The sequence below is a fragment of the Macrobrachium nipponense genome, chromosome 33 (genome assembly GCF_015104395.2).
Source record: "Macrobrachium nipponense isolate FS-2020 chromosome 33, ASM1510439v2, whole genome shotgun sequence".
Lineage (NCBI taxonomy): Eukaryota > Metazoa > Arthropoda > Malacostraca > Decapoda > Palaemonidae > Macrobrachium > Macrobrachium nipponense.
The window spans coordinates 49,104,119-49,124,118 of NC_087219.1; the positions used below are offsets into that span (position 1 = coordinate 49,104,119).

Below are 20,000 nucleotides of genomic sequence, written 5' to 3' on the forward strand. Positions count from 1 at the left end.
GACGACGTCAGTAAATATACCTCAATATTTTAATGGTGTTGGTGTAACAACCAACCTAGAACAACCTTGGCTCAGGAGAGGAATGAGTGATCAAGGGGTTCCTAGCATTTCCTAAAAGTTCAGTTCCGTGTCGGAAAATTCACGTTGGCATATAGATGTGAATGAAGTAATTGGCGGTTAGTCCATTGTGAAATGTCAATGCTAAGAAGGAGAAATGCATACGAATGGAAACCACATTTCGACAGATTTTCATGGAACCTTGAGATTACCATTCTGGGAACCAATCTCTCTCTCTCTCTCTGTATATATATATATATATATATATATGTATATATATATATATATATATATATATATATAAAGTATATATATATAAATATTTATATTAAAATATATATAATATATATATATGTGTGTGTGTGTGTGTGTGGTGTGTATATATATATATATATATATATATATATATATATATATATATAGAGAGAGAGAGAGAGAGAGCGAGAGTGAGAGAGAGATGGATAAAGGATAGAGAGAGAGAGAAAGGGCTATAAAAGGCCCCCGATCGGATACCCGGTTCGGATGTGGCTGCTTCAGGGGAGACCGTTCCCATTTTTTAATTAGCATTGACGGCAACCACTGTGATAGATTACTGGGCACTCAAATTTATCTTCTTTTTTTTATTTCTCTCCTTCCCCTTACCCATGCTGCTCACACAAGGTAAACTAAACGACCAAGTACTCAATTCAATACTTGAGTCAATATAAGTAGACTTTTTTTTTTTTTATAGTTTTAGTAGACTTTAATTTTTTTGTTAATTTTGTTTTTTTTTTCATCGAGAGAGAAATCACACTCACACAGCTCTTACTCAACCATTGGAGCGAAACATGAGCCCCAGCCAGCTGCAAGAGGGAGAGAATGAACGACAGACTTATTGGCGTCAAAAACTACACAGAGAGATGAGAGAGAGAGAGAGAGAGAGAGAGAGAGAGAGAGAGAGGCAGGAGGCTGTCGGAGAATTCCTTGACCTTTGACCTACTACATTTTAAAGACACTGATCCTTCAGCCACTAATCTATCCGCTGCCTTCGCCTCTCAGCCTTAACCCTCTTCTTTACTCTATTCCCTTTCTCTTTAACATATTCTTTCCTCATTCTTCTACTTTTCCCTTTCCCCATCATTCCATTCCTTCTCTCTTCCTCCTCGCCCACGATCACCATCCCCTCCACCTCCTTCCTCAGGCTTTTCTTCACACCAACTCCTCTTACTCCATTCTTTCTTTCTTCCTCCTCCTCTTCATCCTCCTCCTACTCTTGCCTCCTCTCCTTATCACAACCACTACTTCTTCCTCCGATCCCATTCTCTCTTTCGTTTCCTCTAGGTACATCCTTTCCAACACAACCACCACCACGCCATCTCCACCAATTCCTTCCCCTCCTTCAACATCCCCAACCTACCAACAATCCCCTCTGCCAATTCCAGATCTACCCCAATACCACAATACCAGCTCCTTGGCCCTTTGCACCTCCCCCCCCCATCCCCCCCCCCCCCACCCCCACCACCCCCCTTTCTCCTCCCAAGCCGTCTCTGTTTCTCCCTTGCACACAAGACGCGGTACTGAAACGCGAAAGAGGAAACGGGTAAGACCTTCAAGAGGTCTGATATTGAATGACACAAACACGTGTATCTCTTGAGAGGCCATTTGGAAACTGCACAGGAGAGAACCGTTCCTGTTTATCAAGGGGGGCCAGGATACATCACAGCCTTCCTTCTTGTGGGGTTGATTGGTGGGGTAGGCGGCTTCAAGGAATGAATTAAGAGTGATGAAGGAGTTTTCAAGAAGGCGGAATCGAGGAGCTAACTTTATAAATTAATCAGGATAATGAAGGCAGGTTTCAAAAATGAACAGCTTAATGGGAGCGGCTTCGTAAACAGTAGCCTATGAAGTGAATTAGCTTTATCAAGGGGAGATTATGAGAACCGTTTAAAAGAGGGGGGTTTTGTATGAAACTTTAAATATTATGATAAAAACGATTTTGATAATGAAATGCATATGGCCATTAAAAATTGTCAATATATACTAAGAGAAATTAAAGGTACCTTAATGTAGTTTATCAAGGAATAACAACTTAAAAGGAGGCAATTCTCAGGTTAAGAGTTTTAGTAAATAAACGCGTTAGGAAGAGACTGCTTAAAGATATGAAGGGTACGAAAGCTGTTAAAAGATTCCAATCTAATGGAAGTGGACAGCTTATTAAAATACTGATTAAAGATTTAATAATTCTTTTAAAAAATTAGTTTTGATAAGGCCACCTGCTTGTCTAGCCAACCTTCTACAAAAAAAAAAAAAAAAAAAAAAAAAAAAAAAAAAAAAAAACGCAATTGTGAAGAAAAAGAAAGAAAGGGCGGCAAATAAAACAAATGCATGCAGATAAATTAAGACAATAATTACGATACAAAGATTTAAAATATTATGTAAGACAAACCAAAAGGTGGCTCTGAAAACGCAGAGAGAACGGGGGCAGGAGTGATAAGTGGAGAAAGCATTTGAGACATTCTTGACGAAAAGATTGACGTACATACACACAAACAAACACAATTATATATACGCAAAGTCGAGCGCAATACTTGGCTTCCCAACTTTCAGCACTTGAGATAAATCGCACCACAACCGATAGCTCTGGAGGAGTAAACTCTCTCTCTCTCTCTCTCTCTCTCTCTCTCTCTCTCTCTCTCTCTCTCTCTCTCTCCTTCAATCACTCACTGATAAGACATGCCAGGGGAAAAGATGGATGGAAAAAGACTGCGAAATGTGATGGATAAACAAATATAATTAATTCCAGCACGTGCTCTCTCTTTTCCTCTTACACTTTTACACACACACACACACTAACACACACACACACACACATATATATATATATATATATATATATATATAATATATATATATATAATATTATATATATATATATATGTATATAAATATATAGTAATATATATATATATATATAATTATATATATATAAAATTCTAACACCTGAAGTAAATTCGTGGTAAAAATTACCAATAAAAGCAGGAAAAAATTAATTTCTTTACTCTTATTCAGAAATGCAGAGAGGTACCTTTATGCATCTTCTATCAATGGTAATTTGCAAAAAATAAACATTGTACAAATTAAACAAAGTATGAATAAATTAATGTTCCATTAAGCATGCTAGGCATGAGAGAGAGAGAGAGAGAGAGAGAGAGAGAGAGAGAGAGAGAGAGAGAGAGAGAGAGAGAGAGACCTAATGAAGCGTACTCTTTGATCAGAAATATAAATAAAAAAATGCACGATAAAAAGAATAATTTAAATTGGATTCTTTGAAGTACTACGAAATACGGTACTCGTGTTGTTGATTCTTATTTCCTCATTCTCGGAACTTTGAAATCCTCAAAGTATTCCATTTACAAAATACTTTTCAGCAGTTATTCGTCTCCTATTTTTCAGTGAATAAATTCCTCATGAGCTTCACTCACAGTATTTGGTACAGTTTCGTGAGAACTTTTCTGGACGAAATTAAAAATTATGGTCTTTGAAACGGAGTTACTGTTAAACATAGTCCTTAGGAGCCTCCCGTTAGTTGTAATGAGTCCCAATGTGGTTGACAGGAAGAATATTCATACGGAACAAGCCTACAGAGACCAATGACTTAAAATTCAACCTTCCAAAGAATATTTGGCTCATTCGAAAGAAGTAACAGAAGGTAATGGGAAATAGAGAAAGAAGAGATCACTTATTGAAATGAACAAATAAATTAACAAATTAATAAAGAAACAGAAAAAATTTAAGTCAAATATTAAAATACAAGGAGAAAATTTATCTAAAAAAAACTATAAACTATGAATGTCGGAGAGGAGGAGGCCGAATGTTGGGCAGAATGACAGCTGACAAGAGGCCTCCTAACATAACACCTTTGATGATGATTCACAGCGGTTACCTGCTATTCATTTTCCTTTCTCGGGAAAATTTTGAAAAGCCATTGGAACATTCATTCGAATACTTTGTTTACCTTTTCATCAGGACTTGAACAAAGGCAGACGTTTACCTCTCTATCGAGACTCTCAATATAGTTCCCAGTCGCTGTTAAACTTCAAAAAACAAAAAGCAAAAAATAAAGTTATTTCGGGCTATGATAGTTCGAGTTATTTGTACTTAATTCGTTCCGAAACTGAAGTAATGACAGTTTTAAATAATTCTAATGTGTGGAGTCAATATAAATAAAAGCACATGTTCTCACTGTCTCCTGTTACGAATACATCCTCTCTCTCTCTCTCTCTCTCTCTCTCTCTCTCTCTCTCTCACCAGCAAGTAGCGTACCCCTGGGAGGGGAGGTTAAGTTAAGCACATTTTCCTAAATACAGGAAAAAAACAGAGGTATTTATTGTGCCTCCGCTGACCTATTGATATATATAACTAAATAAACATTATATATATTTACATAATATATTTGGAGTTTAGATCACAAGTGGATTGACGATGGTGACTGGATAACAGCCTCATTCAAATATACTTGGAGAACAACTCGAAAGTGGATATAAGTGTATAGTATATATATATTATATATTATATATATGTGTGTGTGCGTGTGTGTGGTGTGTGGCGCGAATAAAAGCCACAGATATGTACATGCCTTGTCAGTGTGATGATGATTATACCGTGTATACATAAATACATATATATATATATATATATATATATTATATATATATATATATATATAGAGAGAGAGAGAGAGAGAGAGAGAGAGAGAGAGAGAGAGAGAGGTCAAAAACCACACAACGACTAGATCTCCCTTTCCTCTCTCTCTCTAGACAATCCGTCTTTTTTTCTTCTTCTTCTTCTTCCTCCACTCCATCATGAAAACACTGAAGAGATACAACGGAAATGACAAATTGAATCCCTCCCTACACCCATTCACAATTTCCCACCGGGTTATTAACGAAGCCATCGTTTTCTCTCGCCCAACAGGGAGTCTGTTCTGAGGGAGGCGACCCTTTTTCCAGACCGACTACGGAGCTCTTAGGGAGGAAACGCCAACGTGAGTATATTGTTCTCTTTTCTTGGAATCAAAGTTACAGGGTTTGATGTGTCAAAGATAGATTGGTTTCTGAAATTTAGGCTGTCGAGCCAAACACTGGGGAGGGGATTTCGGCCATCTAGCACTTAAGGCAGTGAAAAGAGCGAGTGACTTGGAGCAGTTGGATAGCAAGATAAAGAGATCCATAAAAAACAGGGAAAAAAGTAAAAGGGTCTAAAGGTGAAACTTGGGGAAAAACCGCAACAGTTAGAATTATTGACACAGCACAAAGAAAGGAAGCGATTGATTGATTGATTGACAGATACAAAAATGTACAATGGCGCCACAACAACCTAAGTCAAGAAAGGAGGCGAGAATGGAGGTAAAACGATAAATGAGCTGATGCAGCAAGGAGCCAAACGGAAGCTGCAAATACCCTTTAGTAATGCCTACAGTGAACCACGTGAGGTATACTGAAGGCACTGCTTCCCCCCTACAGGGTTAATTTATAACCATGTTTTTTGAAAACGATAATTCTTAAAAATGTGACTCAGTCGTCCTGTTAGACGACATAATACTGATAATGCCGGGTTATTACATAATCTAGCCTCTGCCAAGAATCAAACACAAGTTCTTACGCACTGACACCACAACGTCAAGCAAATAGATTAAGTAATTGCCTCCATCCTTACGGCCATCTTGTAATGAACATTTATTTCTTGTACATCATTTTTATCTTTTTTACTCTGTGACCTTTCTTTCAGTGGTAAATTAATAGTTTTCTTCGTCATTAAGCATCTCCTTCTTCCCATTTTTCCTCTTTTCTTTGCGTTCAGGTTAGAAATTGGTATTAGTTTGATCGTCCCATTAACTTCTGTCATTTCAACCAGCCTATGAACCTTTGTTCTTTACAGTAAATAATGAATAAAATTATTGCCGATTTCCAATTCAGCGATTGTCAATTTTCTTCGCCAATGTGATCCACACTTTTGTTTCTAACTCACAAGCGGGAGCTCTCTCTCTCTCTCTCTCTCTCTCTCTCTCTCTCTCTCTCTCTCTCTCTCTCTCTCTCTCAGTCTCAGCAACACAGAATTATGAAAAACGTCTGGGCGTTTGGGGAATGTTACGCTCAACACACCGTGCCTCTGCTGGCCTAAGGAGAGAGAGAGAGAGAGAGAGAGAGAGAGAGAGAGAGAGAGAGAGAGAGAGAGATATTATGTCCGAATAAATACCACTGCATGATAATACAAAGCATAGGACTTGACATTATTACCGTCATCCAACCCGGGTTGAGAGAGAGAGAGAGAGAGAGAGAGAGAGAGAGAGAGAGAGAGAGAGAGTCAGAATAAATACCACTGCATGATATACAAAGCAAAGGACTTTGACATGATTACCGTCATCCAACCCGGGTTGAGAGAGAGAGAGAGAGAGAGAGAGAGAGAGAGAGAGAGAGATATTATGTCAGAATAAATTCCACTGCATGATAATACAAAGCAAAGGACCTTGACATAATTACCGTCATCCAACCCGGGTTCCTAGAACCATTCCTCATTTATTCTCTCCCTCTCAACCCAACCCCCGACCTGTTCCTGACGTCAATTTCCTTTGTCGCGAACCACAAGAGCGAGAAGGATTGCCTACGCTCATATACCATCAACGTTATCGCTGAGGGCAATCAGGAGATGGCGATGAACAGAGTTCTCTTCTTCAAAATAAATAAGACGTCGCACAAAAAAAAAAAAAAAAAAAAAAAAAAAAAAACGACTGGTCGCTTCTCCCGACTTTCATCAGGCCTTTTGAAACCGTGACAATGGCGGCATTGACGGTCCATGCACAAATGCTGCCGCTGATGTATAAGTGGGTCATGTCTGTTGTGGATTCTCTCTCTCTCTCTACGGTTTTTTTTATTAAAAAAACAAAAGTATAAAAACACACAACTATATATATATATATATATATATATATATAATATATATATTTTTTTTTTATATATATATATATCATATTTCTGTTTATATATGTATTTCTGTGTGTGCGCGTGATAGTATGTATATTTGTTCGTGCATCATTCCAGCTTTGCCATATCAACGGTCCCGAACGGGAAGGAAACCTTATATGATCACTTCCTGAAAATCCATTGTACTTTCGACTGTGTTAAGTAACACCCAGAAGAAAGAAGTATCAGGACTAGTAACCCCAATCTTCTGTGTACAGTATATAAGTGCGCGCATGTGTGCGTGTATATATATATATATATATATATATATATATATATATATATATATATATATATATATATATATATATTAAGTACGACAACCATCTGGCATTGACCAAAAATTCTCTTGCATACGCATATACATTGACCTTTCATTATTTGAAAGGATGCTGCAAGCCTTCAAAGCTTTTATTAATTTTTTGCATACATATTGTAAATAGTTTAATAAAATTTTCTTTCGTTCTCGTCCCACAACTAAGCGTCACTACCATAAAAGGAAATTTGGTTCAACAACCTCTTCATACATTTCCATATAGGTTTCCATAGACACTCCAGTCTTTTTGCATTCTTAATTCCAGTTATCCTTCTTGCTTCATCTATCCTTTGCTTCTACTTTTCTATCATCCTAGTGTTATCGGTTACATTTACTCCCAATTATCTATGCGAACCCACCACTTCCAGTTTTCTGCATTCCGTACTTACAGCCATCATTAAGTTTCCATTTGCCCTCATAACCTTACTCTCACTCACATTTATTAACAGTCGCTCTTCTCGTGAATACTTTCAAAGTCTTTTATCATTAGATGCATTTCCTGCTCACTATTACCAATCAGTGCTGCATCATCTGCAAACATCTATTAATTCAAAGTCTCAAACCATTTTTTATCATTCGTCACATCAAATATCCTTCCTCTACACCTCAAGCTCCTTTCATAAGGATGACGAATAGTTGTGGAGTCGTTACACTTTATGGGAGTTCCTACACCACTCAAAATTGTTGACGCAATACTTTCCGTATCAATAATGCCACCTACATATGCCCATTCAAACGGCAACACTTTCGCTCAAAAACTACTCAGTTGGCATCAGACCTCCGTTGAGTATACATCCCCCAATTCCTGTATCAGCACACTTCCTATATTTCCCACACTGACATAGCTATCCCATTACCGGCATATCTCTATTCCAGTATATCTACGGGTATTTCCCTCACACATACTAACCTATTCCATTTCCTACACACATCCTACATTTTTCACTTCCCCGCCCCACCTCGTCGCGTTATATATATATATATAAAATCTTAGGCCTGCCATCCTTGGCCGCCCGTTCTCCACTGTATCTTTTTATTGCCCAAGGAGGCAGCGGTTTCAATCCCTTTTGGTCGCCTGCAAGTCTGTCTGTTAGCAGATAGAAATGATTATATTCTGAGCGTGGCTCCAAATATCGACCGTGGTTCGACTGACTTGCTTCCCATAGAAACTGATCTATTAATTAGATCACTTGGATTCGCTAATTCAGCCTATCGGATTGTACAGTAATCAAACCGTAATTTACCCCACACTAACACACACGCGCGCGCGCATACGCACACATTCAAAATTTACACAGCGCACATTTAATCTTCAGCTATCTCCCACCCCGGCAGTAGGAGGGCTACTTACACACGTTGCGAAATAGCACACGATGAAGAAGCATAATTTTGGCTTTAACAATTTTGCATCAATACCATTTTAGCTGTAACATTTTGGATCACTAGTGTGAAGTATCCTTCACCATACACCTTAGCCTAGACGATCCACTCTTCTAGGAAATGCTCAGGACTGCACAAATTTCAACAACAGCACAGAACTCCCCTCAAACCAACTTTTACACCAAACCAGTCACTCTCCCATTTGCATATTCTAACACAACCTCTGATTCAGTCATAAAGCCTTTTATTGGTTCTAAACAGAGTATTATACATATACATACATATATATGCAACATATATATACACAAACATAAAGTATATATGTATATATACAATATATAGTGTATATATATATATATATATATATATATATATATATATATATATATATGCACATATATAACTACAGCAAACATAAAGTATATATGTATATATAAAATATAATATTGAGTTGTAATATATATATATATATATATATTATATAATATATATTAATATTATACACCTACACACACATGAAGTATATATAAGGACATAGAGAGAGAGAGAGAGAGAGAGAGAGAGAAGAGAGAGAGAGAGAGAGAGAGCAAAATGGCATCCGGCAAACAAAAGGAGCACTTAGCAAAATTAATAAGAAATAGCCAAAGGCAACAATGCCTAGACCAACGGTCTCATAACGATCAACCTCTATTTTCCGACTCTCTCACCGCGGGGCCCGCTCCACTAAGTCTAGGTGGAAAGAGATAGCAGTAACGGGAGGCGATACGTCTCACGTCAAGAATGAGCGAAAGAGGGAAGAAGTCTCCATGATGATGATGATGATGATAACGAAAAGGTAGATAGGAGCGACCGAGGGAGGAAGGCGCCATGATGATGATGATGATGATGACGAATAGGCAGAAAGGGAGAGAAAGAACTTTCTTTCAACTGTTAATTATTTCCATCAGAGTTACAATTGCATTCTCAGACTCATTCCGTCTCTTCGTGCTGTGTATGTATGTTTATGCATACATATATACACACACACACACACACACACATATATATATATATATATATATATATATATATATATATATATTATATATATATATAATAATTAATAATAATAATAATATTTTGTGCTTTTTTTCAATCGAGTTGCCCATGATTTTTGGGGGCAAAGCTGGTTCAACCTAAATTTCACAAATACAGGCTACCCATTTCGGAAGATTATATATAATATATATATTATATATATATATCTATATATATATATATATATATATATATATATATACTTATCACGTATATATATAATAAAGGCAAATGCCACGAAAGAAAAAATTGAACGAACGAGATGGTTGCTATATACTAGGCCTTTCGATAAGAACAGATTTTTGTATGGTCTACTTTAAGTAAAGGACAGTTGCTTCATTTTTTCCTTCGTGGCATCTGCTTATATACATATATAGTATATATATAGATATATATATATATATATATATGTATATAGATATAGTATATATATCTCATACATGCTACCACCACTTGAACTCCTTGGCCCTGCCCCACGGAAGATAAAACGATGTTTGCGCTGACGGCTTCTGATGGCCTCTGACAGTTGTTTGATTTAGCTTATCGTACCACCAATGGTCCGTACCAATATAATGCACAGTTCTATTTAAACAAATAAAGCATGAAATTTAATATGCAAATTAAATACTTTGATAACATCCAAGTCACCAAAAATCCTACACGTTCAAAAGAAACCAGCTACGTCCAAATCAAAACATCGAACTTTGGTGGAATCCAGAGCATGGCACATGATACCTTGAGTTGCTCGTTGGACGAGTTGGTTACGTGATCGACTACCGATCTCAGGTTCCGGGTTCGATTCCCTGCTCTGCCAACAAGGAATAGGAGGAATTTATTTATGGTGACAGAAATCCACTTCTCGGTGTGGTTTGGATCCCACAATAAGCTGATAAAGCCTTGTCCTTAAAACACTATACTCTTTGTTTTTTTTCCATCTGTCCATCCGCTGTGGTGGTCACGCATGGTAAACACTGCTCCCGGGCTTTAGATAGTTACGCTATTTGTAAGTTTTAGGTAAATAAAAGGATATCTGGGTGTACATTTGAAACTGAAAAGTGTTAAATAATTTACTGCAAGCGAATTACACCGTTAATATTCGAAATAGGATATTATTCAAAGCCGGAACGCAGTGTTACCATGCACAACCACCACAGGCGGATGTACAGATGGAAAAAAAACAGAGTATGGTAAAAAATGCGCCGAAGAAGTATCTTCGGCGCAATAGAGTTTTCCATACAGCGTACAATACTGTATGAGAGTCTCAGCCACAGCCCATGAAACTCTCATTTGCGACCTATGAACCTTTCAGACATGGCCTGGTGGTGGCCTGCGTTGTTGGCACCTATGGCAGTGCCAGATGCACGATCATGGCTACAACTTCAACTTTGAACAAATAAAAAACTGCTGGAGCTAAAGGGCGGCAATTTGGTATGTTTGATGATTGGAGGGTGAATGACCAACTTGACAATTTGAAGCCCTCTAGCCTCAGTAGTTTTTTAGATCCGAGGGCAGACACAAAGCCATCTCAATAATTAAATAAATAAAAATTACGCAAAAATAAAAAGATAAATAAATAAAAATTACACAACTTCCAGTCATAGCAAAAAGGGGGGTAGCACATGTCGTCTGAAGGATTTCGTACTTCCTGTTGTTTCAATTAGCAACAAGGATCATGGAGATCAGACTGGATTGATTATATATTTCGGAACCCTCCCCCTCCTTCTTTTCACAGAAGATGAAGACTTATCTCCGAGGTTTAAGAATCTGCTGCTTGTAAAAAAAATGTTCCTGTGTAACAATGAAACATTATATATATATGTATATGTGAATATGTGTATATAGTGTGTATATATATATATATATATAATATATATATATATATATATGTGTATATGCATATATATACATCACATATATATGTATAATATATATATATGTGTATATATATATATATATATACACACACGTTTGTACATATACATAAAAACACACACACACATCAAATCCTTTGTCATCTCAAAGAAATAATGAGATGAGACATACAGCAATAAAGTGTGTATGCACGCACATACTATACGAACAGCAACAATGCTGCTCTTACCTCGAAAGGCTGAATAAGAGGCAGGACTGATAACCAGGACTATCATTTTGCGATAAAACGACTCATGGTTCTCTATCTCTGTCATTCCCTCTTACCCATGCATAGTACATACATGCATACATATATACATACACTAAAACCCAATCCATAGCAACTGAAACACCACCAATACGAAAATGCATACTATTCACCTTCTTGCTTAAATAGAAGCGATTACAACGAGAAAAGAAAAATCTCCTTCGCTATTTCTCACAAAATCCAATAGATGTCTGCATGCTACGCGTTAAAATACAAGATAGAAAATAATTATCTATCAGATATACCTTTCAAATAAAATACATCATAATGAACTTTAAAGTAATAATTCAAATCCAATTTACTTAAAAGAAAATACTTTACAATTACTTTTTTAAATGACCTCGATCTTTTAAGTCTATTTCTATTGGAATGCACCATGATGAATAAACAAAATCACCTCATAAAATACAGTTAATGCAATCTGAAAAGCCAATAAATATTAATCAACTACACTTGGATATAAATTAAATAATTTTGCTCGCTAAATGCAACCTATATCTAATGAAATGCAAGCGCCTCAGTGGCGTGGTTGGTTTGGGGTTTGTTTGCTTCTCACCTCGGTGGTCACGGGCTTCGATTCTCGGCCATTTCATTGAGGAGTGCGAGATGTGTATTTCTGGTCATAGAAGTTCACTCTCGGCGTGGTTCGGAAGTCACGTAAAGCCGTTGGTCCCGTTGCTGAATAAACCACTGGTTCCATGCAACGTACAAACACCATACAAACAAACAAATGAAATGCAACGAGAATTTGTGAAAATCGCCCTTATTTCAAGTGAAATAAATCCACATGAAATTAAAACAAAATATTTTTCTCTCTCTCCTACACGAAAACTGGGACCAATCCATCCTGGGTGAAATAAGCCTCTACGATAATGATAAATACCACCCCATACAACACCCGCCCCCCGCCCCCCCCCCCAAACCCCGTCATTCTCTTTAGATCTAAAACCTAATCCATTTATCCTATATAAACTAAACTCTTTCCCTCCTTATTTTTATTTAGGCCTCACACGACCAACCCCTCCCACTCACCCCTCCCCTCCCAACCTTTCCCCCCTACATAAAAAAAAATCGCCCTTACCCAGACATCCCCAAGCTGGGGGAACTCCGTTTATGTCCCTAAGCGGCAGCTATAAAGCGCCTCCGTTTGGCCTGATAGGTCACACAAATAAGATAAGCTCCCATGCCTTCCTACTCTCTTCCTCTCGGTCTCTCGCTCTCCATCTTCTCTCTCTCTCTCTCCTTCCTTTCGTTGCAAACTTTCATCTGCTATTAGGTCTTCTTGTTCTTCATATCGCCGTCCATCTCCTCCTCCTCCTGATTCTCTTTCCGTCTTCGTCTGCTCATGTTCTTCAATCGCTTAATCCTACGTCCGTCATTATTCTCCCCATCTCCTCTTCTTTCTTCTACATCTGCTAGTTTCCTGCTTCTTAGTTCTTTAGTTCTAATCCTTATCCTTATCCCATTCATCTGCTCAGCTTCTTTCGCGCCCTTGTTCACAATTTCTTTTTCTCTTATGTCCTATCTTCACTCTTTATTCTTCTTCCCTCTCCTCCAATTGTTTTCTCTTACTTTTCCCCCCCAACATTTCCCCTCTTTTATCTACTCAAAAATTCTAAGAACATAATTATCTAAATACAACTTCCTAAAAAATACACAAATAAATAAGAGTTGGTCATAAGCATGAGCCCGTGTTGACTAACTTGATCTAAAAACGCCAAGCAAACAAATAAATAAATAAACACATGCTTATGCAATCAAGAGCATAAGTTCCTTAACAAAAATACTTATTGTCTGCCACAAATGGTAACCAACACAGTGCTGTAATACGTAATGAATGTATACTTTCAATTCTCCTGACGATGACAAAGTAATCAAATGTTAAACAGATAACATGTAATGTACAACTAATCAAAATTAGTACCAATGGCTCGAAATAAGAACAATCTTCGGTGAACAGCACTGAATAGCAAAGGTCGTTCAAGTTCCATAAACAGAGACACCAGGATACCTTACACATAAATTCATCTTAAAATTGATGCAAAATTGGGAAAATTTACGTCAGTAAGAAAAATTACTTGCACATCAATAATGTAAATTATATAACCCTTGATACAAGATCGTAAATCCATTAAATTAAATCTTTTAGATGTTCACTGACTATATTATATATCTAAATGTTAATATATATATTTTATAAAATAAATAAATATATATATATATATATATATATATATATATATACTATATATATATATATATATATATATATATATATATATATATATATAAATATATATATATATATATATAGTCAGTGAACATCTAAAAACATTTGTAATTTAAACATGAATTTACGACCTTGTATCAAGGGTTATATAATTTACATTATTGATGTGCAATGTGCAAGTGTGGGTATGTATGTATATATAATATATATATATATAATATATATATATTTATATATTATATTATATATAAAATATATATATTAATTTGTAAAAAATAAGCGATAGGAAAAATAAACATTAAACATTAGTCATTTTCAATGCAAAATTGACACACTTCAGATTACAACATTTAATTACTGTATCGTTTCTCCTCTTGCCAAACTTTGGCATCCTACGCATACTTTTGCTTTCCCTGACAGAAAGGTATACTACCTTCAATCAAGGTTAAAGCCAACACTTCATTTAATCTTAATTGCATTTTTTCTAACCTTGGGATAGAAAAGGGCATATAAGGTTGACCGTCCTATAAGCCTTGCGCTTTGAAAAAAAAAAAAAAAAAAACAAAAAAAAAAAAAAAAAAAAAAAAAAAATTAAAAATATGTATAAAATAAAAAGAGATGGTAGCAGAAGGTATAAAAAAAATGGTCGAATTCAATATCTGAAAATTCTAAAGCCTGTCCAGGACATAGTTTTGGACAAAGATGAACTGCCAATAGCCTGTACAATATTCAGCAACATTGCCTGAAGGCTCCCCTGAAAACGAAATGTCGTTCAAAAACGGGTAGAGAGAGAGAGAGAGAGAGAGAGAGAGAGAGAGAGAGAGAGAGAGAGAGAGAGAGAGAGAGAGAGAGAGAGTTTGCAATAGATTTTCATTTAAGAAAAAACAGTAAAAAGAGAGGGAAGTATAAAGATAGAAACTGGCCATTTTTTATATATTACTGAATAGGAACTCAAATCTATTACTTTCAGTACTGAATAAGAAATCACAACCAAAGTTGAAAATATATTTTATATCCTTCATTCTATGTAGCTCACTTGGCCTTTTTTTTCAAATTCACATAACCAAAAAGTATTTTGGTCTGTCGTCGTGTGTGTGTGTGTGTGTGTGTGTGTTTGAATTCAGCAATTTCCCTATTAGAGAGTAGCAGTTCCAAATAAAAATAACAAAATCTCCACTGTCAAAATAATAATTCAACTACTGATACGTGGATGAGCTTCATACGTGGAAAATGTGTATATTACCCAGTCATGCACATACTCATACACAAAAGCCTCATCCCTGGCGTGCACATTTCACATATTTCCCTCCCTCTCCAGAACCGATGGATCAATATCAGCCAAGTTTGTCACAAAGCAAACTTGGTAAAGGGGTTCGGATTCCCTTCAGTTGGTGGGTATGTCTCATGCCAAGAGGAGATAATAAAAAAAATAAATAAACACAAATTAAAAAATAAATATATACAATGTCACACAAAATGGAATCTAGGCCAACGGCCAAGCACTAGGACCTCAGAGGTCATTCAGCGATGAAACGGAAATTGAGAGTAATGGAGTTTTGAAAGGCATCACAGGATGAAAATCTCGCAGTTGCTCCATGAATCAATTATTGTCAGGAGAGGGGAGGGGAGGATGGAAGGAAGAGCATATGAACGGAGGTACAGTAAAATACATGAAAGGGGCGCAGCTAGGAACCGAAGGGGGCTCTGCAGAGAATCTTAAGTAATGTATACAGTGCATCATATGCGGTGCACTGATGCCACTACCCCACACCCTCACAATAAAAAAAATGGAAATAGGGTGGATTCAATTTAAACTCAGTTTCCCTACAACTACAGTACTTATTCAGCATTGACAAAACGTACAACATGAGCATCCTCAAATCATCCAGATACAACTTTACATAATCATAACCCCCCCGGCCAGGATGGGACCATAATAAGGGTCTAAAGATTTTCATGGAAATCTTTTCTCAAGAATAAATGGTCTACGTTAAACCATTTCACAATGGCCAGGATGGGGACAAACCAGGGTCCGAAATACTAAATGGAAATAGACAGGAAAGAACTGTATTCACTCACTTGATAACGCAGTGGGGTGGGCTCAGATAAGTAGCACTGTGGCCCATGGGACTACTTTTATTATCAATAAAAGGAAATTATAACTTGACGGCCCACACATCTTTTCAGAAAATTGGGTTTCCTTAATCTTCTTCAGTGTCACTCCAGTGTCAAGTTATTTTTACTTATCATTACGTAGGGTCTTCATTCATAATCCAATTCGAGCTAGAATTGATTTTTATATTATCTTTTGAATCCATTTTGCATCTTTATGGGTCTTTTAATCATATATACTCTACAAACAATAGTTTTACGTTAGATTTATGCCAGAAGTTAGAATGTCGTCAAGTCTAAGTGTATTATGTACATATATGCATGTATGTAAGTGTATAGTATACGTGTTTGTTTATATATATATATATATATATATATATATATATATATATATATATATATAATATATATTAGTCACTGCAAGATGAATATGCTTTAGTCATTCCCCACCCCCTCTCTCTCTCTCTCTCTCTCTCTCTCTCTCTCTCTCTCTCTCTCTCTCTCTAAGTGATCCAACCAAAACCTCATCATTTCTGAAGTTGTCTGCCATAAGTTCCCTCGATCTATCAAAAGTCGTCCGCCAAACCAACTTTCACTCTCAATTAGGAGAACTTGTGAAAAGGATAACAGACATGTTCTCGCAGCCAATAACACTTCGGGTTTGAAAGTCTCTCATTACCAAAGTTCTTAACTTGAGGCAAACCCCTCTCCTTGTTCCCTTCTTGTATGCAGTAATTTCTTCCTACTTTTCCCGTGCCCTAGTATACTTCCTCGTTGGGGCAGTGGTTTACGTGCTCGCCTACAGATTCGGTAGTCCCGAGTTCGATTCCCCCCTGTGCCACCTTGGAATCAGAGGAATCTGTTTCTGGTGATTGGAAATTCATTTCTCGATAAATATGGTTCGCATCCCACAATAAGCTGTAGGTCCCGTAGCTAGATAACCAATTGGTCCTTAGCCACGTAAAAATATCTACTCCAAATTCTTTCTCGATGAAATGTGGTTCGGATCCCACGATAAGCTGTAGGTTCCGTTGCTAGATAACCAGTTGGTCCTTAGCCACGTAAAAATATCTACTCCAAATTCTTTCTCGATGAAATGTGGTTCGGATCCCACGATAAGCTGTAGGTTCCGTTGCTAGATAACCAGTTGGTCCTTAGCCACGTAAAAATATCTACTTCAAATTCTTTCTCGATGAAATGTGGTTCGGATCCCACGATAAGCTGTAGGTTCCGTTGCTAGATAACCAGTTGGTCCTTAGCCACGTAAAAATATCTACTCCAAATTATTTCTCGATGTAATGTGGTTCGGATCCCACAATAAGCTGTAGGTCCCGTTGCTAGATAACCAGTTGGTCCTTAGCCACGTAAAAATATCTACTATAAATTCTTTCTAGATGAAATGTGGTTCGGATCCCGCGATAAGCTGTAGGTTCCGTTGCTAGATAACCAGCTGGGCCTTAGCCACGTAAAAATATCTAATCCCTAGGGCCAGCCCTAAGAGAGTTGTTAATCAGCTCAGTGGTCTGGTTAAACAAGATATACTTATTTCTTCCCTTCGTGAAACATACACAGCAAACCCCTTCTACCTCTCAACTGAGAAGCGAATCCCTCAATATTTCCTTCCCTTTTCCCCGAAATCATTTTCCTTCGTTCTTTCCCTAAGTGGCCTTGCCAGAACGACAGAGAGCATTTCTTTTATTCCAAGAACTTTTTGGGAGATAAAATTTTTTTTTTTCCATTTTCTTGCGACGTACGTAAGAAAACGGGAAATCTGAAACGGAGGATTTCCTCATCGTACCTTTGTGCTCTTTGGGGAAGGGTGAAAATAGCGCAGGAAGTCAGCAGAGAGAGAGAGAGAGAGAGTCTCTCAAATGCAAATGGAATTTAACTCATCATGACCATTTACATCACAATTTCTCTCTCTCTCTCTCTCTCTCTCTCTCTCTCAAATACAAATGGTATTTAACCTAACTCATCATGACCATTTACATCATAATTTCTCTCTCTCTCTCTCTCTCTCTCAAATACAAATGGTGTTTATAACCTACCCCATCATGGCCATTTACATGACAATGCCTCTCTCTCTCATCCCTCTCTCATCGCTCTCTCTCTCTCTCTCTGTCTCTCTCTCATATACAAATGGTATTTAACCTCCTTCATATAGCCATTTATATGACAATTTCCCATGCACCCCGTCCCCCCTTTCTCCTCTCTCTCTCTCTCTCTTCTCTCTCTCTCTCTCTCTCTTTCAAATACAAATGGTATCTAACCTACCTCATTATGGCCATTTATATGACAATTTCCCCCACCCGCCTGCCTCTCTCTCTCTCTCTCTCTCTCTCTCTCTCTCTCTCTCTCTCTCTCTCTCTCTCCAGGAAAAAGTGATTTGGTGCATACTGGAAGCTTTCACAATAGTGTTGTAACAAATTACTGACACACGCAAAGTACTGAGCCACAAAGGTGATCGTTTTGGACTCTTATATACATTCAAAAAGAGACAGTCTCTCCTAATTGAAGCCCATTTACTTCAGATAAATTTTGAACCTTTTTAACCCCAAAACCTAACCAAGTTTCCCACACTATGTTATCTCAAAGTCGCCAAAACTCCTCACACCATCACCCTTTTCATTTCTCAACCCTACAGAAGAAAGTGAGCGTATTTCACTCTTTCTCCTTTTAGCCAGAGTTAATGTGCCCATCTTTCTTCTCTCTCCCCTCCTACTCTCTCTCTCGCTCTCTGTACTTTTCTTAGTCGTTTTTCTTGAGCTTAATGAGCGCGGTAGATTTACAACGGAAGGTCTTCTCAACTTTATCTCGTTTATTTAGGAAATGAGTAGAAAATATTTAGGAAAATCTCTCTCTCTCTCTCTCTCTCTCTCTCTCTCTCTCTCTCTCTCTCTCTCTCTCTCTCCCTGATTTCGTTCCCCTCCACTTGGACGGTGGTTCGATCCCATGTGGGGATGAAATTATTATCAACTAAAAAATTCCCCTTCGGTACATATATGAAAATATATCAATTCCGAGGTAGAGCGAATTTAGATATTAAAGGACATTTGTAGCTCGAATGATATATAAATGAATCACGGTTCGATGTGATAAGTATTCATAACAAGGCTACGTGGGTCAAAACACTCGAATTGGCTAAACATGGTAGACGGGGTTCATATCGATTCTAGTTACGAAAACACGAGGTCGAGGGTGTTTTGATTTGTAAGGTCAGAATCGATATAAACTTATAGCGTCTCTGTTGGCTGAATTGATAGCGTCAGTGTCCGTCCTGATTTCGTTCCCCCTCCACTTGGACGGTGGTTCGATCCCATGTGGGGATGAAATTATTATCAACTAAAAAATTCCCCTTCGGTACATATATGAAAATATATCAATTCCGAGATAGAGCGAATTTAGATATTAAAGGACATTTGTAGCTCGAATGATATATAAATGAATAACGGTTCGATGTGATAAGTATTCATATACATATATATATTATATATATATATATATATATATATATATATATATATAGATATATAACATATATATATTTGGAATATAGAACATAAAGAGAGAGAGAGAGAGAGTTATTCCCAAGGTTAAGAGAACTTGATAGTGAAGGGATTCGGATTAATATCTGAGAAAACTATATATATG

At 37.1% G+C, this 20,000-nt stretch overlaps 1 protein-coding gene across 1 annotated transcript in view; it reads left to right on the forward strand.

The window, feature by feature from the left end:
- LOC135202853 (solute carrier family 7 member 14-like) overlaps positions 1–20,000 on the forward strand; it is a 785,318-nt gene that overhangs the window by 554,709 nt on the left and 210,609 nt on the right. Inside the window, exon 3 of the mRNA XM_064232312.1 lies at positions 5,011–5,080. The gene's annotated coding sequence lies outside the window, so the exon portion shown is untranslated. The remainder of the gene's footprint in view (positions 1–5,010; positions 5,081–20,000) is intronic.